The sequence below is a fragment of the Phyllostomus discolor genome, chromosome 2 (genome assembly GCF_004126475.2).
Source record: "Phyllostomus discolor isolate MPI-MPIP mPhyDis1 chromosome 2, mPhyDis1.pri.v3, whole genome shotgun sequence".
Taxonomy (NCBI): domain Eukaryota; kingdom Metazoa; phylum Chordata; class Mammalia; order Chiroptera; family Phyllostomidae; genus Phyllostomus; species Phyllostomus discolor.
This window is the reverse complement of record NC_040904.2, coordinates 85,807,091-85,832,278: the sequence shown is the minus strand read 5'-3', so window position 1 is coordinate 85,832,278 and position 25,188 is coordinate 85,807,091. Positions and strand designations below refer to the sequence as shown.

Sequence of the window (25,188 nt, the reverse complement as noted above, 5' to 3'; positions counted from 1 at the left end):
TAGAATACTCAGTGATAAATACTAGGTTCAAATATGGAATAGTTCTGAGGTAAAAATGAAATACTGACAATTTCATATTGTTTAACCTAAAACCAAGGGACAGTAGACATATAATTTCATTAATACCATGACTATCATCCAGTAACACAAATGGTTAATCAGTACTATACATTTACTGAATGCAAGAATAAATAGTGGATATTTGACATCACTCTTTCATCTATTAACCTGCTTATAAACTTAATGCTTAAATCCAACTTTCTGGATTAAACCATATTGATTTTATGTGTCTTCTGCATTCTAGGAAGCATAGAAGCAGGTGGATTTCTCCCGTGTTTTTAAATTATACATAATGATTTTACCTCTGCCTCTCTCTTTTCTTTCTCCTCTCTATTTCTCTTTTTTTTGTGTCTCTCCGCCTCAATGTAGTAGTGTCTGGCATCTCAAAAATAAACTAGATTATCTATCAGGATTCTTGTCAAGACTGTAATTGCATGATTTCTTTCAAACACATATCAGTGGAGTGGTCAAGGCAGAATACAAGGGCATTTTTTGACTGGGAGCAGCCTGAGCGTGAGCAGGATTCATTCCAGCAGTTTGGATGCATCATCCACAGGCTTCCTTTCACGCCACATTCGAGATGCAAAATTTGGTTTTGCCAAATTATCTACCTTTATTTTTATCTCTATACATAGAGCAGAGTGTATTTGCATAACTCAAGATTTGATAGTCAAAAATTGGACAATAAATAAAAAAGTTACAATGTTTTAATTTTTGAGCTATTATTTATGGGGCATTCAGTAAATACAGAGAATGCTTTGAGCTTTCTACCATTTTCCAAAGAAATTCTTCCTGATTATTAAGTTTGTTTATGGGCTTAGTGAAAAGTGTTTGTTCTCCTAAGGTATGGGCAAGTGCTGGTCTACCAGCTTCCCAGTTGTTCCTCTGGCTAAGCAAAGCTTTCGTTTGAGCAGCACATCTCCATGACAGCTGTTCATCCCGCATGTTTTCCCAGGATGCATATTAACCTGAGCACCTGAGGATAATTATGATCATGTGCAAATGCATTTGGATGTTAATGAGTCCTCTTCTCCCCTCTTTCTCGCTTGTCTTGACCCTGATATTACTATGTACTAATCTCTTTGCGCCTTCATGATACTGATAACACCCTCAAAGTCATCCACATTAATTTTGTTTAAGCAAGCCTGAGTTTTCTTAAACTTAACTTCAGTTAACTGTATATAACTTAACAAATAGATATTTTTATTTTCTCCACGGGGTATGTATTAATAGTGACTGGTAATAGTAATGTGATTTCACTAATCTTTGTTCATTGGGAATCATTCAGATTCAACAAATTTTCCTTGAGGCATGGGTGTGGCAATCATATAAGATACCATCTGGATAAAGCCTGTGAAGGAAAACATCACCAATGTCATGGCTATACATATTCCTGACTTAGTTTCTCAGTTGATATACAATGAAAGCACTTCATCCAACGGAGCAAAAAATGGCAACAGTTGCTTTCCAATTTTCCTATCTGTACAATTTCAACATTTTCTTACATGGTTGATTTTCTGATAGGAAACATGAATTTGACATACGATAGCTATATTTATCGACTTTTATTTCCTAGGAAATTGTTTCTGACAATGAAAGCATCCCACTTATTTCCAATACTGTGCAAAAAAATTAGAGTAAGAAGAATCATTTTATTGAATCTCTAATTTGTATGAGAAATAAAGAAAAAAGGTAAAGAGTTATTGAAACTTGTTTAATTACACATAGCTTGCTATGAAGTACTTGTGACTTAACTGGGTTTTGTAAAACCCCAGACAGGTGAAGCTCTGACATTCAGAATATAGGAAACTATAAATCTGATATTAAAAAAAGAAGTTCATTATGGCATGTGGTTCATTTCACCCCCTTTCACCCCAATATAACTGTGGTCACACATGTTCTATAATAAACATTTCTTATGTGACCTTCATGGTGTCTTTCTCTCCTGCTACTCTTTTCTCTTCTTTGAGTGCTCCTTCTCTCTCCGGCCCTGCCTGGCTGTTCAGGTTATATTGTCTACATCCAGCTGTAGGGGCTGCTCTGTCTGTGCATCTAACCTGACTATCCTCCTGTGTTTTAGAACCACATTTTCAATTGCTCACAAGTCCTCTCACCTGAATGTTTCACAGACATCTTAAACTCAATATAGCCCAATCTGAACTAATTATTTTCCAATTCTCTTCACCCTATCACCCATAGACTTTTTCTCTTGTTTATTTTCTACTTGGTTATTAATTCAACAATCAACAAAGGGAACCAAACTGGGTACTTGAATGCCACTCTAGATTTCTCTTCCACCCTCAATTCCCCACACCTAATTAATCAAAAAGTCCCCCTAGCATCTTATATTGATATCTGTTATCAGCCCTCTATTTTTCTTCCCCATTCTACCACAGCTCATTATAATGTTTAACACACAGTAGGTTCTCCATAAATATTTACTGATGAATGACTAGAAGAAGAATGAGCAAGTGAGTGATGACTAAGATAGTTTCTAGCCTCATTTAGCTATTCTAACAAATAGAGACAAAGAAATATTTATATGATGCATGCTATGTTCCAAGAGAGGTCATATATGAGAGGTGCTTTACCTGAGCTGAGGCTCAAGGGAGTCTTTCTGAAGAATGAAAACCTTGGTAATGAAGAATTTTGTTTACTCATTTATAATCTACTCAGTTTTCTACCAATATCTTTAGATTGAGGAGCAGGGGAAAACTGGTTGAGGACAAAGGGAAATGCAGTGGTGTCCACTGAGACCTGTTTGGCTTTTCAACTCCCCTGATGGCTATGGCTGCTTACATGCTCTTGGGTACGCTTTTTCCTACCTCTGACCTCTGATCTCTGTCTTGCAAAATTAATGGCTTATAGAGACAGACTTGACCCCAAATTTTAGGCACAAATTATGAAACATGAGTCTTCAATTAACTAGCAGATCACATTGTCCTATAAACTTTTATATGAATTCAAATGAATCTTGGGTTTCAATAAAAAGTGTAGGCTGTACAAACATAATTATAAGGCTGTAGGATCAGATTCAGTCACAGCCGTCTTGTACGGTATGCTCCAGTTCTGGACTGTTCTCAGCTATGCGGTGACAATGTCAATCTGTGGTCTTTTTCTAGTGGTCTTCACTAGATTTACTTGTTCTGAAATGGACAAACCATGTGCTATGAATTATAGTAGTAGTGGTGGTGGTAGTAATACAACTTTCCATGATGTATTCCCTGTAAAAAAAATTCCTAAGAATTTAGAAAATTTCTTCCTTTATAATATGAATTAGAATCAGTAGGAAATTATCAAGGTTCAAGTAGTATTTTTTGGCTCTTTTAAAGAATTTGTTTTCCATTAAACTTTCTTTTCAGGATTAATTAGTCTAAGTTATGAAACCTATAAAATAACAACCTTGTTTACTCTCTAATTACTAGATATGATTCAGTAAGTAGTGAAGAAGCCAATAAATTGAATTATCATTTTGAAGTTAAACATACAAACTATCTTCAATGAATTGGTCAAATACCTGAAATAATACCTTTATTGACTTATAAAGAAAAGACTAAGAAATACCTAAACAGCTGACAAAGGGAAAATATAGCTTTATTTTTTTCTAGCAAGAAAACCTCTCATCTCTATGTTTGTGCCACTCTATGTCTTAATTCCTTTAAAGAAATATGTGGGGAAATTAAATAAACAAAAATGGCTATTTGGTCCCTTTTTGTAAAGGTATCATTTTAAATCTTTATTTAATCTGGACTATTTGTAAACTTAATCTTCTTGAAACAGCTAAGAAAAAACTGCTGATTCATAATTACACACTACTTTTCCTTATTATTTCACTCAATTTTAAGTCCTTTTAAGGACTAACATTACATTTTTAACTCAGTGACCTATAACCTATGCTATAAATTTTCCTTTCATCAGAAAGAGAGGTAAAGCTATCACCTCCATTGGTGAAAAATGAAGTTCCAGGTGCTTCTCAGTAAGTATGTATGAATAGCAGTAAGCTATACATCACCTAAGTCCATGCTGGTTCCCCATGCAATCAGTGGGTAACATGAAAAAGTAAATATGGGCTATAGTTAATGGGCTCGGTTTGGGCTGTGGAAAAACAAAATATTTTTATATGTCTTATATAAGTACCAAGTCTGATGGCATTTACTTTACTAGTGTCATTAAGCAATCTGAGCTCACCAATTTTCTCTTAGCTTTCTGGCTAAAAAATACATTCCGCTTTCCACTATCATGGCTGCCGATGGTTCCTATTTTTATAAACTGTGTTAAAAAATTCAAACTTATATCCCAAGGCTATGCTACTCTCAGCCTCTCTGGGGGTCAACAGAGAGGCCAATGAGAGGAGTTATGCACTGTCACAGCCTGAACAAAATCTCATCAATCAGACAACAGGGTTTCGCTCTCTGGTGCCTTCTACCCACTAGCATGGAAACAAAGGGAAGAAACCCCAAACAAGCAATTCTGTTGAATTACTGTGTAAGATCAAGGGGACAAATGACAGTGCTTGTATCTCTAGTAAGCATTTTCCAACATGAATAAATTGTTCCCAGAAAATACATTTTATGTGAAATTTTATTTCATAAATAAAGCTAATACCACATAAAAGTTTGAAAAATCTAAAGTCAAGTTTTATTCTATACAGAGGAAAGTTCTCACCCTGACAAGATCTTTTTTGCTACATGTTAGCCTAGCATGCCCCTTCAACAATCCCAGATGACTGCCAGGCTGACACTGTGTTTAAGGGATTTGGATCTAAGCTCTATGATTCTTCTCCTAAGTCAGTGTCTCAAGATTCTGGTCTCTTCTCAAGCCATCTCTCAGGAACTATTTAAAGACTTTGCAGTACATTCACACACACACACAAATATACACACTCTAGCAACAAGAACTTTTAAAAATGCTGATTAGGCCAGATATTTGAGGCCAATGAATGAATAAACTTTTAAAGCATTCTTCCTTCTGCTGTGTTTTTTTTTTTTTCAGATGTCATTATTTTCTAACAGATTATGCCAGATGTCTGTATGCCCATTGTTGGGATCAGTAGTAAGGAGTGTAGACAAGCTGTGAATAAAAGCTGACCTTCTGTTTTAGATTGTGTCTGGGATAGGGAAGGAGTAGCCACAACTGAGTGCAATCCTCAGAGTACAAAATCTGGTTGAAGGCTTTGCAGATACAGGCATTAGGTGTGACTGGATTTAGGGGACTGATATATGCCATCCAAACTCATAAAGACTGGCTATTTAATCCAAATACAAAGAAACACAGTTGTGAAATAGACCTATGAAAAGAAGACCGTGCTAATTCACAGTGCTAATAGTAAGCATACAAAATTTGCAGTGACTACTTTGTATTAGATAAGGCATTTCATAGTGATAAAAGAATTAGTTTATAAGATGTAGTAATCAAAAGTGTATAGGAGAAAGTGGCACCTAGAGGAGTGGAGGAAAGTAGAGCCATGAAAAAGTATTATTTTTAAGATGGGAAAATCCTAAGCATGGTAATGATCAGCTAGAACCTAGTTCAGAGGGAGAGACTACAGATATGAAAGAGCATAAAGTACCTGAGGAATTGGGAGAAACTATGGCAGATATGAGTTAAGTTTTTAAGAGTTACTACAGTAATCAGAGGCAATATTTTAGACGAGCCTTTCTCTTGGACTTATTCAGACAATCTGATATTTTGCTGAGCATGGAATTTATAAGGTAGTTATATTCGATGCTGAAAAACTTTACTGCCAAATTTTGTGTTTGTGTGAGATTAAGTCTTCTGTATTTAAAACTTATGCCCAGGTTAATGAAAAGTTATAGATGTGTTTTATCTACTCAGCAAGCACCATTTTAAAGGGAAATACTAACCTAAGCAGCAAATTAGTTTCAAGCAAGTATACACCTGAAACAGATGAACAGAACACATATTGCAATTCAGTGTTTTATTTCTGTAGATTTACCTGAGTGATTTCTCCTCAGAGCAACCAGGGTGTTTTTTAAATCTTATTTTAAATTTTGCTAGCAAATAAGCCAACCTCACAGAAAGGATATTATATACTGTTATTTGTACCATTTTAAAATGTATTCATGGAGGAAACTATAAACTTAAAACCTTCTGCATTAATAGACTTTGGTCAATGGTAAACTCAAAACAACCCCCTTCACATACTGACAGTGTAAGCAAACACCCTCAAGGATAAAAGTGATCACACAGTGACTTGTTAGGATTTTAGCCACAGCAGAGAGCTATTAAGTGACTCTGGCTATAACTTCAAGGGCATGGCAGAGCTGTCCTAACTTATGGTTATATAAACCATCAGCCATAGTTCATCTATTGTTATATAATCAGGTATTATTTCTCTACTTGACCTGAGATGGGGATGCTCTTCAACTGGCCAACTGAATCAACTGACTTTTTGGAACCTATAAAGCATTTTATGAGGCAATTATATAAAGAACTAGAAAACTTAAAAATAATAATGCTCATAAATAGATTGCAATAATTAAAATATTTTAAGTGAAAATTATGATATGCCTACTGTCAATGTAGCAGATAATATCACTTACTCCCAATTATGAAGAGAAAATGACTAACTTTTTTTCCCTAATCCTCACCCAAGGACATGTTCATTGATTTTTTAGAGAGAGAGAGAGAGAAACATCAACACCAGAGAGAAACATTGATCAGTTCCCTCCAGTACACACCCCTACTGGAGAAAGAACCTGCAATCTAGGTATACACCCTGACCAGGAATTGAACCTACAACCTTTTGGTATATGGGTTGAAGCTCCAACTGAGCCTCCCAGCCAGGGCAAAAGTGACTAACTTTTGAATCTAAAATGATAATTAAATTTGGTTTATTTCTTTTTTAATAAGAAAAGTCTTATGTCTGAATAATTTCATTTTTCATTGAAAGCAGAACTACCAAGCAAATTTGACCAATTATGAGTGAAATCACATATGGTTGCTCTTAGATACTGACTTGTTTTGGAGATAATTTAACAGACTGAGCATCTTCTCACAGGGCAAGAGAAAAACACATGTTCATAAAATTGTCCGTATAATACCTCAGTCTGATCTAACAACTGCAGTAGGGAGCAGGTGGGATACAAACATAAGCACATGAAGCTGCTGCATAAAACTGCAGAGAAGAGTTGACATGCAGAATGCACAGCAACAGTTCTATTCAGTGTCTAATTACATCTTTAATTCAAAATTATGGGAGGGCAAGTAAGAGAGCAGCATCAAAATTCTTGTAACAAAGTTTACATAATCTATTTGATGTTGTTGGAAAAACAGCATATGTTTCCAGTAATTGCTAAAACCTCAAAGGATACTTTCCCAATTACCATCAGTGAAACCAAATGCTACAAAGCCTAATCAACCCACTACCTGTGGGACGGGCAGAGGTACAGATCCACAGCAATGGAGATGGTAATAAATAGTCTTTGACACTTAAAAGCATTGTTTTAACCTAGCGTGTAACCTTTTGACAGACACTTAAAAGACAGCTGTCTTCACTTTTTGAAGAAAAACTGCCTCACCACCCGCATCGCCCAGTGGTAATATTTCTTAGACTATAAGACACACTCTTTTGCCCCCAAATTTGGGAGGAATAATGGTTGCTAATGGTGCTGTTGAGTTCTGTTTATATTTACACTGGTGAAATATTATGTTATTTATGTTATTATATATTTTACCACATTTTTTGCTTCAAAAATTGTTTCCTATTTTCCTCCTCTTAAAACCTAGATGCGTCTTATGGTCCGAAAAATAAGAAATACCTTTCCAAGATTTCAGTAGGGAAGGATGGTGTAGTAGGACGATTTTTAACCTTTTTTTAATTTCATGCCACACATAATTACTAAAATTGTGAGGCACACCAAAAATATATTGTTTTATTACTGATCTGACAAAAATAATAGGTATAATTTGGATTTATTCATACCGGCGGGCTATTGTTGTATTGACTGTTGTCTTTTTTTTCTATTTGACAATCTAAGGAAAAAAGATATCAGTGCCCCTGAATAAATACCTGACTAAATATCTGACTATTTAATCAGAGCACTGACCTGTTTTCCCTTACTAGTTGAAAATCACTGGTGTAGGAAATAGGATGTGCCACTGAACCCTGTGGATGAGAGTCATACACATATTCCTTAGTCACAATGTGTTATAGTGAAAAAAATACAAGCATATGAGAAAGGAACTTACCTGGGCCTTATTGCGGGCTCCTGAGCAGTGATGAGTGCTTATCTGAGACTTGTGGTCATGCACGTTATACAAGATCAGTCATAATAGTCATGCAATTTTTCTCCAGCTACGCTCCCCAGTTTGTATATAACCCTAGAGTAGGTAGACAGCTGAGTTTATACGGAGTTGCGGTTTGCTAGGTAAGGAAAATGGAAGGTGAAAGGGACAAAAGAGTTATAACTGGTAAGAATGTAATTACCAGGAAAGGCCATGGGATTTAGGTTGGGAAAGGAAAGAGTAAGAACAAGATGGGGAAGGCTGACTGATTTTGAAAAGAAAGTATTGTATTTTTATATCAAGACTTTTTGGATTCAGGTAGAAGGATATGTCAGTGTGGGTGGAAAATGGACTTTTGAACACAAGATTTTGAATGTGCAGCAATTAATCATAATGATAGGGTGCAAGGGCCTATCAGGGTCTATTTCGTTTGCTGGAAAGACAAGGATAAGCAGGACAAATGTGCCTGCCCACATGGATTTTACATTCTTTGCTGAATCCACCTGGACCTCAGTTTAGACATTCAAACACAGGTATGTTACAATATAACAGTAAATTGTTTATTTTAAAATGTTGATTGATATTAATATTTAGATTATCAGAGGCCCATTTTAACCAAGGAGGGGCCAAAATAAAATTCTCCAAATATGCGAAAATGCCATTCTTGTTCCTTTGCTTAATAGAAGGAAATAGACATGGAATCTATCAATTTAATGGCATTTTGCAGTCTTTCCTAAGATTCCTAAATATTCGTATTTCATTTTCATTATAGTTTATGTCCAATATTATTTTGTATTAGCTCCCAGTGTACAGCATAGTGGTTAGGCAATTATATACTTTACAAAGTGCTCCCCCTCAGTATTTCCAGTACCCACCCACACCACACAGAGTTATTACAATATTATTGACTATATTTCTTATGCCGTACTTCATATCCCCATGATGATTTTGTAACTATCAATCTGTACCTCTCAATTCCTCCACCTTTTTCACCCAGTCCCCATCTTCTTTCACTCTGGCAACCACCAGCCTGTTTTCCATATCCATGAATCTGCTTCCATTTCCTTTCTTCATTTATATTGTTCCTTAGGTTCCAATATAAGTGATACCATGTCATATTTGACTAACTTATTGCAGTGACGATAATAGCCCCCAGGTTGATCCATGTTGTTGTAAATGGTAAGATTTCAGTTTTTATGACTGAGTAACATTACATTTTTTATATGTATGACATCTTTATCCAGTCATCTATTTATGCCACTTGAGTTGCTTCCATAGGTTGTCTATTGTAAATAACTGGAATGAACATAAGGATGCATATATATATTTTTTAATTAGTGTTTTAGGTTTCTTCAGATATACTAGTACACGCACAAGTGGAGTTGCTGGGTCATAAGGTTGTTCTCTTCAACAAAACTGACCTTGAACAGACAGATCACAGACCCAGGAAACTCAGAGAACACCAAGCTGGATAAATGCCCCAAAGATTACACCTGGGTATAACATATTCAAACTTTAGTAAATCAATGTATAAAATCTTGAAAGGAGCCACAGAGGGAAAATGCCCAATATACAAAGGTTAAAATTCATTTGTCTTCAAAGAAAGTGTTTATCTGTTATTACTATAGAAGTATGTTACTTTAAATTTCAGCTTACAAAATCCAGTTCTAATTTTATCTTATCTTACCATAACACCTTCTCCCCATAAATTAACTAATGTAAATTAAGTAGTATTCATACAGAAGTTCTCCACACAACCAAGTTTGTCTTGCTATGTTGATTCCTTTTATTTAGACTCATTTTCCACATGCTGACCTTTTTATGGTATAATAATCAGGCACTTTACAGCCAAGATGTTCTTAAGACATAACATTGTTCCTCCCCATAAGTTTTTTTTCTTATGACTCTTTTTTCTTTTCTCAACAGTTTAGGCAAATGAGATTTAAACTCTGGTTTCCCAAAAATAATAATTTAATTATTTCAAAATAAAGAATCTTATTTTCCACACTATCAAATTTGATCAATTCCACACTAAGACAATCTCCCACACAATATTTAAATTAAAGGAAAACAAACAAATAAATTGATCTAGGTGTATAAGAATGAACAGCTCTCTTATTTTCTTCCTTCTTCTTTCCTCAGCTTGATTTTGGGGAGAGCTGAGGTTGAAAGAAAGGATTGGACATTATAAAAGTAAATGTAACATTTCATAAAGCAGCCAGGAGATTTAAAACACTCTTTGCACACTTAGAGTACAGTGCTCAGAAAATGTTATGTTCTAATTAAATCTTCTCATGAACTTAAAGTAAGTGCAGGAGGAAGAACTTTTTTTTTTTTAGAATTCCAATCCTAAAAGCCTTTTGAAAATGGTTTAATCCCCTTCTTGGCTTATTAAATATAATCTATAGAAGAAAATGAACATATTTGGTGAGTTAGATCATGTGACTCAGAATCATCATTATGAATAATGATTCTCATTGTACATTTCTGGAAAGATGTAGGAGTTTGGACTGATTATGTATAATCTTCAAACAATGCCATAGAATGTTCTCTTCTGTATAAATCTTGTTTATCATTTGCTTCCCCCTTTACTTTTATCTTTCTTTTAAAGTTTATAACTTTACACTAACTTTATACTAACTTTGTATATATAATTTTTTATTATAAAAGTACAAACTATTTAATCATATTTAACTTCTAAGTACTTGCTTCCTAACTTCTACCAACTTGGTTGTTTATCTTATTAGACAAACTAACTTCTTGGTACAAGCACTCATTATTTACTGTGGCCCAGAAACTGGAGCAAGAGTTGTTTTGAATTGTATATTAACTGTGTGAGTTCTTTCTCACCCTGGTGAGGATATAAACTTTCAGGCTGAGGGAGGATACATTTTCTTAATCTGGAGTACATAGAAGACAGAATGTTTATCCAAAAGAGAGGATATAAAAGCTGCCTAGTAATCCTGTCTTTTCCTAAGAGTGATTTTTAGTTTATCTATTTATTAAACAATATTATGATCCTATGAATTCAAGAGCACCCTTTCATCTTGGTACTCGGTTCTAGCCTTCTAAGATTTTAGAGAGCAATTGAAAATATATGACTTCCCATTCAGGTAAAAATTGTAGGTCGAAATTAAAACTATCATTTGCTGAGTAAGTGTCAGCTGTATAGATATATATGCACACATCAGTACACACATACATATAACAAATACATACACGTATACAGTATTGTTAATATTCATAATGCCCCTAGGAGGTAAGAATTATTAATTCTGTATTTGCAGATATGAAAACAGAGGCTCAGTTAAGTTAAACCAGAGAGTTTAAATTCCAGTATGAGATGGCAATCACACTGTCAGCTAGAGCCATAAGAACAAGGTTCCTTCAGGACTAGAATTGGGCCCTAAATGGATGTAAATTGGGAGAATATGAAATAAATTTGAGGGATATTGGAAGTTGATATCTACAAAGACATAACAGTAGATAAAATCTAGGAATACAATGCTACACCTAGAGTTTGAACAAGGTAACTTTCCTATATGTAAAAACTATAATCTACATATTGAGGAATGAACTATATATAGTAAATATTTTGTTCACACCTTATTTACTTGACCCTTAGGTAAAATCCTGTAAAACCAGGAAATTTACCTGAATTTACTCAGTGCCATTTTCTTTTTCTAAGTTTCACCATAAACTCTTCAGTTTTCTGCTTGCTGATCTCTCTCCAGTAATTTCAAGTTACATAAATAAAACCTAGTGACTTCCAGTCAAGATGGAGGCAGAGATAAACATGGCTTGCTTCATTGCACAATCACATAACATTACAACTAAACTATGGAACTACCTTACTCAGAAGTATCAGAAATTGAGTTGAATGGAAGTCAGATAACTATGGAACTAACAAAACCACATACACCCTGGTAGGAGACACAGAAGTGGGGAGATGTGGAATGGGCTGGTCCCACACCCATGTGTGGTAGATAAAAATTCAGGAGAGATATTTTGGGAGCAAGAAGTCCCAGCTCCATACCAGGCCTCCCAGCCCAGAGTTCCAGTGCCAGGACCCTAAGGTCCCATAACTTCTGGCTATAAAAACCAGTGAGGTCTAGGGGACAGCTTTCTCCCAGACGGAATGGCATGCAGAGGCTATTGCTCTTTTCCTGGGCCCTCCCCCAACAGACCCACAGGGCCAGCAGGCAGGTACTATAACTGAGACTCTATCAACTTGGCTCATACTGTTTACCCCACCCTAGTGTATCCCTGAAGCTCTGCCCTATCTATCTTACAGACCCATCCAAGCTGTTAACAGTAGCTTTTCCTTATAAATGGCTGGGCTCGGCTCAGGTTTCAAATCTTCTTAAATACTCCCAAACATACAATAGCCAGCCTCAGTAAGGTCCCCAGCCCCTATAGCTCTTGCTAAGTGGTCCCAGGCTGGGCAGCAGCCAGCTTTGGATCACAGTTTGGCTTTGCCTAGGAAGGAACCTCCAAGTCCAGCACAAGTAGCAGCCATCTGCAGGTTGCTTTGTAGCTCATATAGGGTGGACACAGGAAGAACACAGGTGGGAAACCTGTGTGCACTGCGTGGGAAACCCCGAAGCCAGTGTACATAGTGGGCAGCTACAGACCACTTTGGAGCACTACCACACTGCCCCTGCACAGCTGATCCTCTACAGAAGATAGAGGTTGGTGGTTAGTGGTCAAAGCCAGTCTGTGCAGCTGACTGGCCTGGGTAAATCCCTCCCATTCACCTTCCAACTGCAATCAGGGCTCAACTACAAAGGAGGGTGCATTCAGCCAACATGGAGAGCATAGACTGAGTACCCAGCTTGGGTGATAGGGGAGGATATGCCACTGGACCCTATAGGACACTTAGTACATTAGGCCATGCTACCAAGACAGGGAGTTGTAGCAGCTCTATCTAATACTTAGAAACATACACAGGGAGACTTCCAAAATAAGAGACAAAGAAACATGACCCAAATGAAAGAAGACTAAAACTCCTGAAAAAGAGCTAAATATGATGGAGATGAGCAATCTATCAGATGCAGAGTTAAAAATACGAGTTATAAGGATGCTCAAGGAACTTAGTGAGCACCTCAGCAGCATAAAAATGATCCAGCCAGAAACAAAGGATTCACTAACTGAAATGAAGAACAATTTACAGGGAAGAAATAGTCGAGTGGCTGAAGCTGAGAATCAAATCACTGGTATGTAACATAAGGAAACAAGAAAAAACAACTATCAATCAGAACAACAAGAAGGAAAAAGAATCCCCTAAAACAAGCATAAGGGTCTCTTTCAGGGGACGACTTCAAGCACTCCAACATTCACATCATAGGGGTACCAGGAGGATAAGAGAAAGAGTAAGAAATTGGAAATCCGTTTGAAAAATAATGAAAGAAAACTTCCCTAATTTTGGTGAAGGAAATAGACATGCAAGTTTAGGAAGCACAGAGAATCCCAAACAAGATGGATGCAAAGAGGCCCACTCCATGACACATCATGATTAAAATGCCAAAAGTTAAAGATAAAGAGAGAATCTTAAAAACAGCACAAGAAAAGCAGTTAGTTACCTACATGGGAATTTCCATAAGATGGTCAGCTGATTTCTCAAAAGAAATTTTGTAGGCTGAAAGTAATTGGCAAGAAATATTCAAAGTCATGAAAAGCAGAGAACTACAGCCAAGATTCCTCTACCCAGCAAAGATATCTTTTAGAATAAAAGGGCAAATAAAGAGCTTCCCAGATAAGAAAAAACTAAAGGAGTCCATCATCACCAAACCATTATTGTATAAAATGTTAAAGGAATTTATTTAAGAAAAAAAAGATCAAAACTATGAACAATGTAATGGCAATAAACACATACCTATCAACAATTGAATTTAAAAAACAAACTAAGCAAACAAGAACAGAGTCAGAATATGAATATAAAGAACATTTTGATAGTTGCCAGATGGGAAGGAGGTTTGGGGGAATGAGTGAAGATATGAGAGGATTAAGAAGTACAAATTGGTAGTTACAGAATAGCCATGGGGATGTAAAGCGCAGTATAGGAAATGAAGTAGCCAAATAATTTATACACATGACCCATGGACATGAGCAAAGGTGTGGGGATTGCCTGAGGGAGTGGGGGATACTGGATAAAGGGGGGCAAGGCAGAAAAAATTGAGACAACTTTAATAGCATACTCAATGATATATAATTTTAAAAATAATAAAAATAAAACAATCTTACTGGCTTAATGAGCTTTGGACCTACCACAGTAGGTACAGTAAAAGTAGGTAGAGTAGGTACAGTAGGTACAGTAAAAAGTAGGTACAGTAGGTGAATAAAAGGGAAAATCTTGGAAAGGAAAGAGTTAGGGGAAGGTAAGAAACAAATGCTGTGTATAAACTCTGCCCACTACCTAGCAGAACCCCTAACTACACTTGAGCAGTGGATACTTTAAGAAACCAAATAAAGGACAAACGGTGTGAACAGAAGTTTCAGCTGCTGCTCACAGCAGTAGAGATAAAGTCTGGAATTAGTTGCTTCATAAAACAAAACAGAACAAAACAAAAAAAATCACTCTTTGGGAGAATATAAAGAATCCAGAGTCTCTATAATACATTAATTATGTGTCCTATATACAACCAGAATTCCTACACATATGAAGAAACAAGATCCTGTGACTCACATGCGATGAAAAGGTAATCAAAGAAATTGACCCTTGTAAGATGCAGCTGCTAAAATTAGCAGGCAAAAATTTAAAGCAGCTTTTATAAATATACACAAAGACAGAAACATTTATATTGACAGTGTTCAGAGGGGTGGGGAAAGGGAATTTCAGGGGAATTTCAGGGAAAAAGGGGAAAGGTTTATAGGAACAAGCATAAAGGACACATGGACAAAAACTAGGGGGCAGGTGGAAATGGGAGGGAGGAGGGGAAGGCTGGGTGGATGTGTTGGGATGGGAGTAAAAGATAGAAAATTGTACTGCAACAACAATTAAAATAAAATTTAAACAATAAAATAAAATAAAATAAAATAAATCAATAAATAGGAAATGACATCAAGAAATATAAAACAACTATAGAGTAACACTAAAAAATATAATGTCTTAAATAAGAAGTTGGAGTGGACATAGAGCATTTGTTTAGTGAAATAAACATCAGTTTTACAGACATGCCACCTTCACATTTCAAGTACACAATAAATCTGAACTGAATTTTATTTTTTATATGCTTTTGGTCTTTGTTTATGGTTTCATTCAGCTTCATCAGTTAGGAACCCTTTTTCAGAAAGGGATAGAGATGGTAAAGTAAAGCGTATTGGCAGCCTGTCTCATGTGCTGCTTCCAACAGGCATGGAACCACGGCATCCTTCCAGTGGACATGCCTGATAATAGGCTCCTTTTCCTGTATTGCTGACAGGAGGCCAAAATCATTTCTATTTTCTACTCCTTTATAAAAAAATAATGCGAATGAATGGATGTTGGTAGAGTATACAGATGCAGTGTAACCATTAACAGAAAAGGGCCAACTGTATATCATTATTTGGAGGAACAAAAGGGTATGGATTACCCAATGCAATGCCATTGGTTCTCTTAGCATTACTACCTAAACAACCATGGTTGATCAAACAAACTTCTTACTAACTTGTATTTATTACGCAGCATCTAATAAGGTGATTTCATTATATATTTTATGTTATTCTGGTCAACAGCAGTGCCAGAGAAAGACAGTGGCAAAGCCACCTGTTTGGTAAAAGTTTTCTCATTATTTCTTGGTTTAAACTCCAGGTACATGTTCAGGCTGAATCAAACACTCCCTTTTGTAAAACCACAATTTGTTCTGCTACCATACGATATACATAGGTCAATAACAAAATTACCAATTTCTATTGTAAGTGCCTTTTTATTTGCCTACATCGAACTTCCTACTTAAACTTCTTAAAGACAACTAAATATCACCACTACGTTTCATGGGCCAACAGGCAACCACATGAAAACGATCCCCAGAATTTGACTCCTACTTCCAGACCTCAACAAAATTGAAAAATTAAATGTGAGAGATGATAAATGAGGAGAGAAAAACAAACAAACAGACAAAAATAAAAATGAGGAGAGAAGTTTTACACAGTAACTGAGACCGTGGTGGGCAGATGTATAACGCTACATGGAGCCACAGGGCTATTCTGCAAAATGAGATTGCTCATGTGGGTGGTTCATTTTTACTGTACTTTTTCTCAGTTTATAATCAGCATTTAAAAATCATCTGAAACTGAATCAACAATAAATGAGAACAAATATAAATCTTTAGAAACCATACCCTAAGCCATTCTGATATATTTCAGGTAACTGTAATCCTTACGGAAAACCCTAAAATATTTTCCTAATTTAAAAAAAATGTGTTGCAAAAGATTAGGAGTCAAATTAGCTAAGAATGTCATCTTCTAGGAACAAATTGTAATATGAGAAGTACACAAGTAGTAAGGAATGTTGAAAAAGAGCTACGTAGTAAAAATGTTCATGTGTTTTTTCACAATCTCCATGGGAAAGACTGTACATCATTAGTTATCTACTCAAGTATTTCTAGGTTCTACGAGATCAATTAAGCTAGTATTAGATGAAAATTTTGCCCTTTATTTAATTCCATGTTCATGAAATAGCTATTTAATCTGTAGACTGACTTTCTTAAGGAATCTACCTAGAAGTGTACCAAACTTTTATTAGATAAACATTTCTATTCTCAATAGGAATGGAGAAAAAATAAAGCAATATTTATTTAACATGTAATACATTCCAGGCAGGTTCCCATGCACTTTTTATATACTGTCTCTGTAATTCTCAGCAGAGTTCTAAATAAAAATTAAACTCATTTTACAAATAGGAAAATTAAATTCAGAGGGACTAAATTATATTTCCAAAGTTACACAGTTGTGAAATGGTGAGGCTAGGAATTAAACCTGGTTTTTACATAGGTCCAAAGTCCATTTTCTTTCTATTCCACTGCCAATTGATAAAAAGCCATTTTGCTCTATACATCGGTTTCTAAGGAGCTTACTTAGTGTTAATAAGGATCCTTAAGGGCCTACTCACTGCCCCTGGGACAGACGAAATGAGAAGTCTGACTCCAAGCTGTTGAGACTAGACCCTGGATCTCCTGATGGAAAAATCCAACAGCCAGGTCTCTAGCATCTGAGACTAGAAGTCAAATATCTGATTGCTTATTTGACCTGGATCTAGACAAAATCAATTCAGGTCATTTGTCACTAATTAATATGTGCTGAAACAATGTTCTAAACATTCAGGGTCCATAACCTTTTCATTCTGCATGTCTCAGGGATACCTGAGTACAGTCACCTCTTGATTAAACTGGATGGACAAGTTAACCTTTGAGCTACATCCTGGCACATGAAAAAGAATGGCTTTGATAACCCATGGAGCTGGAAAGAGGACTTTCTAATATAAAAAGAACAAATGGATGTTAGAAAAGCACTTAAACACTTCTTATACAAGAGCAGAATCTTTAGAACTCATGCACCCTTAATAAGGAGTAACCATTAAGTAAAAATGTGAAGACGGCATAATGTTAAAGAAAGCTTTTGCCTGATCTCTGGCCCCTGACTGCTAAAATGGTTTCCATTTGCACTTAAAAGCATAGTGACCCTGGCCTATTCATTCACACTTTCTTGGAGAACATTCAAGATGACCAGCAAGGCACTTAATAGGTGCAGAGAGTACTGGCAATGAGGGAAATCTGGACCTACAGAGGCAGGAGTTTCCCCAAGATGTTGAGGAGTTTAGACAGTATAAAGACAGCAGGAATGAAAAGGCAGCTATTGCCACATTCTTTGAGTTAGAAATTAAGCACCAAGAAATAAATGGTGGAATAATATTTAAAAATTAGGTTTTAGAGACTGAGTATAAAAACTGCTTTCATTAAAAGAGGAATGCAAAATTAGCATTATATGAAATAGATGGCAATTTAGAAACTTGCATCACTTTGATTGTTAGTGAAACCATCAGAGAGCTGTATTTTTAAAGATAAACACTGACTTCTTGCTATTGTACTTTTCCTGGCATTTCAAGTTGGATCTATTTACCTCTGTGGTAATATGCAGTGGTCTCGATCCTTGGTCAGGCTTCACCTGAGCTACAGATGTTTTTATAGAAGAATAAAAGCTCCAAAATTTCCACATTACTGAGGAATTTTATTAACAAATGAACTTTATTACTTATCTACAAAGCAGTAGGGCAGAAAACAAAGTGGAAAATTTCTTAAACTTGTTGAAGGATTATCACTTGTGTTGTGTTCAGATAAACAAGTTGCTTCTTTAAAGCTGGAACGAGAGAGCACACACTGGAGCTAGCTACTTTCAGACATCATGTTACAGTGGGTGACAAACCCCCCACACCACACAGAGCCAACCAGCGTGTAAATGCCTGACTCATTGTAACCACCATTCCCTTGATCCCTACCAATTCTCTCTCTCTCTGTATTTTTTACATGCTCTAATTACTATTACCTTTTTTTTATTATCTGCTAAACCCATCTTGCTTATCATGAATCTTGACTAAATCATGTCTTCTGATTCCCCTGAACCTGCTCCTTAGCAGTTCAGAATTTTCTGGAAAAGATCATATAACAGTGTTAACTGATACCACTCTGAATGTATGTTTACACATCTTCTTATGTCCAGCTCAGGAAAGATATGTTTCTCCTGTGACAGTCACATGCCTGCCTCTCTTGAATCTTCTAGCTCTTTGTCTTACACAGGTTCCTTTTCCTTAGCCCATGAACTATATAAATAAGGCTCTTATATCCATCCTGTCAAACTTTGCTTGTCCTTCCTAACTATTAGGAGTTCATTTTTTTTCATTAACAAAATTTCTAAGTTTTTGTCATATTATTGCATTTCTTAGAAATGTAAGAACAGACAACGTTAATCTTTGATGACAGAAATTTAACACTGATTCTCTTTGGGCAGGGATAGAGATCGACTGCAAAGGGACCTAAGGGAACGGGCTGGGGTGAGGAGGTGTTGCATATATTCATCAGGTTGGTGACACTGCTGAATGCATCTGTCAAAACTCATCAAAATGTACAATTAAATCTAAGTGCAAATTATATCTCAAAACTATTCAGGAGTGTAGCAAGTATTCTGATATTTCCTCCACAAAACCACACTCTTGTACTCTCATCTCCTGTGAACACTTTCTACCACGATGCTATTAGGTTGCCACTTTTCCAAAGACAATAGAGTCCTCATATGAAAACCCTATTAATCAGCAAATGTAGTCACCTCTTTAGGAAAAAAATCCCTCTGTAATAGTAATATGATTTCTCCCTAATAAGAATAGCCAATAGTCATCTATACGTGTTTGCTAAATAGAAAAGGTTTTCTTTCTAATATGCTCACTATTTGCTAACAAAAACCTCTGTACACAGAAATTTTGTTTGGGAACCAGGATTACATGCAATATGAACAATGGCAAGTTACTAAGTGTTTTCAATTATTGTTCTGTTATATTACATTTCTTAGAGTAAAACGTTCCTCTCAGAAGCTTTCTATAAAAACTTTAGTGAGAAAATCTGATTTTATAAATACTTTATAAGAAAATTCCTGGACAAGAAAAAAATGTGTCTAACTATCCAGGACATAGCTGTCCCTGTTCAGGCACTACCTTGCACTGATGTGGGGGATGACAGATTGGCTTTTCAAGAGCAGCAGATATTTCACAGGCACTAAATGTGACAAAACAAGCTGCGCATTTTGTTAGCTTATTTTAATCTTGCTTGTGGTGAACAAAATATCTCTGAACAAAAAACCTTCCTTACAAAGGACACAAATTTTATGAATTGTCAGTCATCCAGATGAAGTACTTTGCAGTTCCTGGGAAATTGCTATTCCTTCTATTGACTAAGTGACTTCAGGGAAAATACTTTAGGAACACAACAAAATCTCCCAAATTTCTAAATAGCTATATTGCATCTCTGAATCCATGGCCTCAATATTCCACAGTTACATATTTTAACACATTTACCATGAAAATGTAGTAGACATCTGTGTTATCTCTGAAAGTCAACAAACATTTTTTTAGAGTAATTGCAAATTTTCAACTTTTCAGGAGAATTAGTCTAGCTTTGTGAGGCAAATGGCACCCATTGAGCCCATCTTCTTTTTCGCAAAACCTTCAAAATTCCCAATTCTTATAAATTGCAAGTAAAAAAACTTAATAAAATGTTTTAGTTTTTATCAAATGCCTTAAGAAAGTGTGTCTAGTTGTTCACTGTTGGAAAATTCTGTTTATAAAGATATGTAACTTAAAGATTGCTGTACTTTTACCTTAACATATAGACCCACTGGATACAGAAATAAACAAACTAGGAAATATATTGTGAAGATAAAAATTCCATCTGAGCAGGCAGTAAAATGTATGCAAGAGAGACAACATTAAAGAGAAAGCCACCCAATGCCTGCTACCCAAGATAATGTTGTGCTGACACAGTAGAACTAGGACTGAGGGAGGTGAAATACTGCTGAAACTCAAATATTGGGGTACTCTTTTTGGGTCTATAGCTTTTATGAAAATTATTGATATTGATTTATATGCCTTTTCATGATTGAAATATGGTTTTCTGACATGTATATAACAAAATAAGGTTAAATTGCATTGTCATTGTGTTGTGTGTCCGTTATGAAGGAGTAAGTTTTTAAAATAATATTTAAGACACAGATTTACAATGGTCATGCTGTCACCTTATTTTCCTGTTCATATGGATCTGATTCCTCTCAATTATCAAGTTAAATTTAGAGAGTGCACAGCTAATAACATTCTCTGTGCCTTGGAAAAGTGCCTGGATAAGACTGTGAGACATGGCTGGAAAGGTTAGTCCAGCAATACAAGCTTTGTAAGTACATATTTAATATTAAGCTATTTGGATTTTAATTCTTTTGGAATGGCTTTCAACTATTTGAAAATGCTTTAAGAGTAACACTGAGTTTGAAACATCAACATAGACTTTTGTTAGCTTTATGTTCTGCTACATTTTTGCTATGGGAAACAAAATTTGAATTAAGTTTGTTTTTCCTTCCAGAACTTACTCATATTCATTGATTAATGATGTAATTATTTTTAAAACACATTATACTTTACACCATTAAATATGGGTCTTTGATATATACTTCATATATAATATGTAAAGACAGATTGTCATATTTTAGAGCATTGAGGCATTTGCTAAAAACAAATATTTTTATATTTATATATGCATATTATTTTTTCATAAAGTAATATATATAATCAAAAGTATTTTGAAGAATATACCAGTGTTACTCTCCCAAAAATAGTTTTTGTTTCTCTTTTAGTCTATTGATCTACAAAACCTATGTCCTATGTCCTCAAAAGGCATGAGAAACAAGAAAGAAAAAATATAAAAATATTACTTATACTGATTTCAGTGTTTGTCTTGATGATAAGTACTTATTAAATGGCTATTCAATGGAAGGTATTCACTACTTGACCAAACTGTTATTTTAGTTTGGCCACCCAATTCTAATTTTTTATAAACTTTTGATGAATATGAGGTTGTTTTGTGCTCATTTGCTTCTAGAAATATTTGACATAAGTATTTGACACTTGGTATAGAATGTCATATTCAAAATATTATATTTTTACTATAACTTCCCAGGGTTATGGAAATTCTCAAGTAGCTCCATTTCTTCCAGAAAAATTAAAATGTATCTAGTGTGATTGTTCATGGAATCAATTTGTAGTAAGGTTGGGTTTGATCGCTGTCTATCTGCACAGGAGAGCATGTATAGAGCATTAATAGACACTGTCCTCCAGAGCCTGGAGTAAATGCTTGGCACATAGTTGGTATTCAATAAATATTGTAGGTCCAAGTTTGAGATGGTAGAGAACAAAAGAGAAAACAAGGAACTAGGAGTTAGTAGAAATGTTTCTAGTTCCCAATAAGTATAAATTATTCATTTACCCAAGTCATCATCTCCAGGCTCTGTACTACTTTTCTCACTTGTAATGCCTTTTCCCTTATTTTCCACCATGAATAGCCACCCATTCTTCAAGTTTCAGATAACATCCCACTTCTTCACATAATTCTGGTTTAACCTCAGCCAACACTGATCTCTCCTTTTCTGTACTTACATGTTTATCAATTGACACATTTTATTTAATTTGACAATTAATTATGTAATAGCTTATACTACACTTGAATTGCTTAATATGTTAAAAGCCCTTTTTACCCCCAAATTAGATTCTAATCCAAAGGTCTCAAACTTGTAGCTGAGTTTGTTTCACATACATGTTTTATTTGACCATCACAAAATTTCAGTGTTCAGCTAGCTGCAGATATTCATATGAGCATAACAAAAGGACATTTCAGTTTTCTAGTTTCTCTTGGAAAAACACAAGACCTGGTCACACCAGATCTGCATTCTGTTTCGGCAGTAATCCGCCACATCTGAACAGGCACTGCTCCTTTAGACCAGGCGCATATTCTTCAGTTCCACCTAGCCTGCTTTATTTATGTTCTCTACCTAAATCTGTGGGGTATGTAAGAGTTTAACTCCTGAATGATTGTAGGGTAAGTGGAGGAAGTCTGGTCTCCTCACCCAGGTGTCTGGATAACTAAGAGGAGCAGTGTTCCCATAGCCTTGGAGTGGCCTGATAACCAGTGTTCTCATAGCCTTGAGACTGGGTCCAATAAACGGATCCCATAACATGAAGTGGGCTCTCATGTATAGAATTATGTTATGTTATGTCATGTTCTGGCAGTTTTCCAGCTTTGTTCCCCTCTAGTACTTAAACAGGTAGGGACTCCCTGCTGGGGGATGATGGAGACACATACAAGGGGACAGGTGCCACGATGGGTGCCAGGCTGGGGAGCAAGGGCCATGACATGTGCCCTTGTATTATTATATTATTCTATCTGCGAGAATACCATGGACCTGCCCGGCCTTGAAGGGCCGCAACACAATGATATTTCATGCACATATATCCATGCCAACACACACACACTCCATATTTACTTGAAATCTCTAAAAAGACTGGAAGCCTCCATCTATATATCTTTTAGGTATTCATATTCAAGATGTTTAAATTTTTAAAGATTATCTGAATTGACAAGTTATCTTCCTATTTTTATATATCTTAAAGTGGGATTCAATAAAAAGTGATGTTAAATCTACTCCTTTAATTCCTAACTTTACTAATGACAATTTTTTTCTTGCTATTTGAAATTGAAAAGCCATTTTGACTTCTATATCTCTGTATCCAATGACTGCCCAAGTTCTATAAAATTTCCTGGCAGAGAGAACAGTTGGAGTGCAATGGTGGAGTGCGATTTGTTTTCTTCCCTCATTCCTATTGCCTCTGCCTTCAGAGTCTGCATTAGGTGAAGTGATGCCCTTCTCTCTGTGAGGGAACCTGTCCTCAAAATTAACAGCGCCCCACTAATAGACTCCATTTAGTTTTGACTTCATATTCCAGAAACAGAGTCAATTTATAGCCAAGAGTAAAGGAGTTGTTTTAGAGCCCAAATTCACTCTCATGGAGTTTGCAAAATGGCATGTCGAAACATTTACAATGATCTAAGGGACGAATGGTGAAGTGTTTTGGCACCAGCAAGTCTGGCATGCAGCCCTCAAGACAAGCAGCATTTCAACCTCTGTCCTACGTGACTTTATTAGAAGCCTTGCAAGCGAGAGAAACAGGAAATCTGCGCAGCACTTTTATAGCAATGTGGTGAATTATAAATTAATGAGGGTTTCGTATGGGGAGGGAATAACATCTGCAGAAGAGCGGATTTCATAAAGACAAAAGGGAAAAAGGTTTCCCTTAGTAAAACATAACCTTTCTGCATCCACAATCAATTCTCAATTAGTCATACCAGGGAGAGTCTTCACCACACACTGTCAATACTGCCTCACTTTGCTTCCTCCCTGCTCCACTCTTCTCTGATTCTGCTTCTTCTCACCCAAGATGCTCCTTGAATTAATATTCCCAACAATTTCCTTCAGGCTCTTTCTGCTGTCAAAAAATTTAGTGGACTTTTTTATTTCCTTGGATCCTCTAGTGCATGGTACCGCTTTTCTTCCCACAGTTTCCTGCCCCTTGTCTGCCCGAGCCTAATGCTTAGTCAGCAGACCACGTAAGAAGCCAAAAGAGAGCAGGAACTAAGAGGAGAAATGATTTCCCCAGGAAGTTTCTCATTCCTTCTTTATACGTCTTTAATGAGCACACAACAAGGAAGGCATCAGTTTGGAAGTTCAAATAGACTACAGGGAAATGTGTTGGAGTGATGTTAAAATTCAGGTCAATAATGGAAATGGGAGGGAGGTGGGGAGGGCTGGGGGTGGGCTGGGGTGGGGTAAAAGGCAGAAAACTGTACTTGAACAGCAATAATAAACAAACAAATAAACAAACAAACAAACTGCAACCCAGAGGCATTCTCCCACCACAAACACAAAATATGGCCAAAAAGTGAGGTAATGAGTTTAAAAAAAAAGAATTGTGAGTTGAGTACTTACTATGTACAAAGCCTTTGCTAAGTACCACAGGAGAGAGAACTCCCTGACCTACAGGGGCTTACAATCTAACTGGCAGGGAAAGTAGGTGACAATTTTACAAATAACCAAGATGTACAATAGGGCTCGCATTATGGTAGCACCAACAATTTATTGCTCATCTGAAATAGGCAGGTGGCCATTCAGTAATTTCTTCATAAGACACTAACTAAACATTCACAATGTCGGATGCTGCATAAAGCCATGGGGAATATCAAGATGAATGAGATAATACCTGCCTCACAGTCTATTAGGAAAGTAATGTGAAGAAACAGTTATAAACATCCTTATTAAAATGAT

General features: G+C 36.0%; 1 protein-coding gene and 2 long non-coding RNA genes across 5 annotated transcripts in view; 2 read left to right on the top strand and 1 right to left on the bottom strand.

Annotated features, from left to right (window-relative positions):
- The window catches only part of ALCAM (activated leukocyte cell adhesion molecule), a 201,032-nt gene that overhangs the window by 91,670 nt on the left and 84,174 nt on the right, over window positions 1-25,188 (bottom strand). The gene's annotated exons all lie outside the window — the stretch shown is intronic.
- Window positions 14,451-14,883, top strand: LOC118498883. Its single transcript, XR_004901371.1, has 2 exons — window positions 14,451-14,582; window positions 14,641-14,883. It is a non-coding gene; the product is annotated as an uncharacterized LOC118498883 (long non-coding RNA).
- LOC118498882 lies at window positions 23,140-24,956 on the top strand. The gene is made up of 2 exons (XR_004901370.1): window positions 23,140-24,637; window positions 24,819-24,956. It is a non-coding gene; the product is annotated as an uncharacterized LOC118498882 (long non-coding RNA).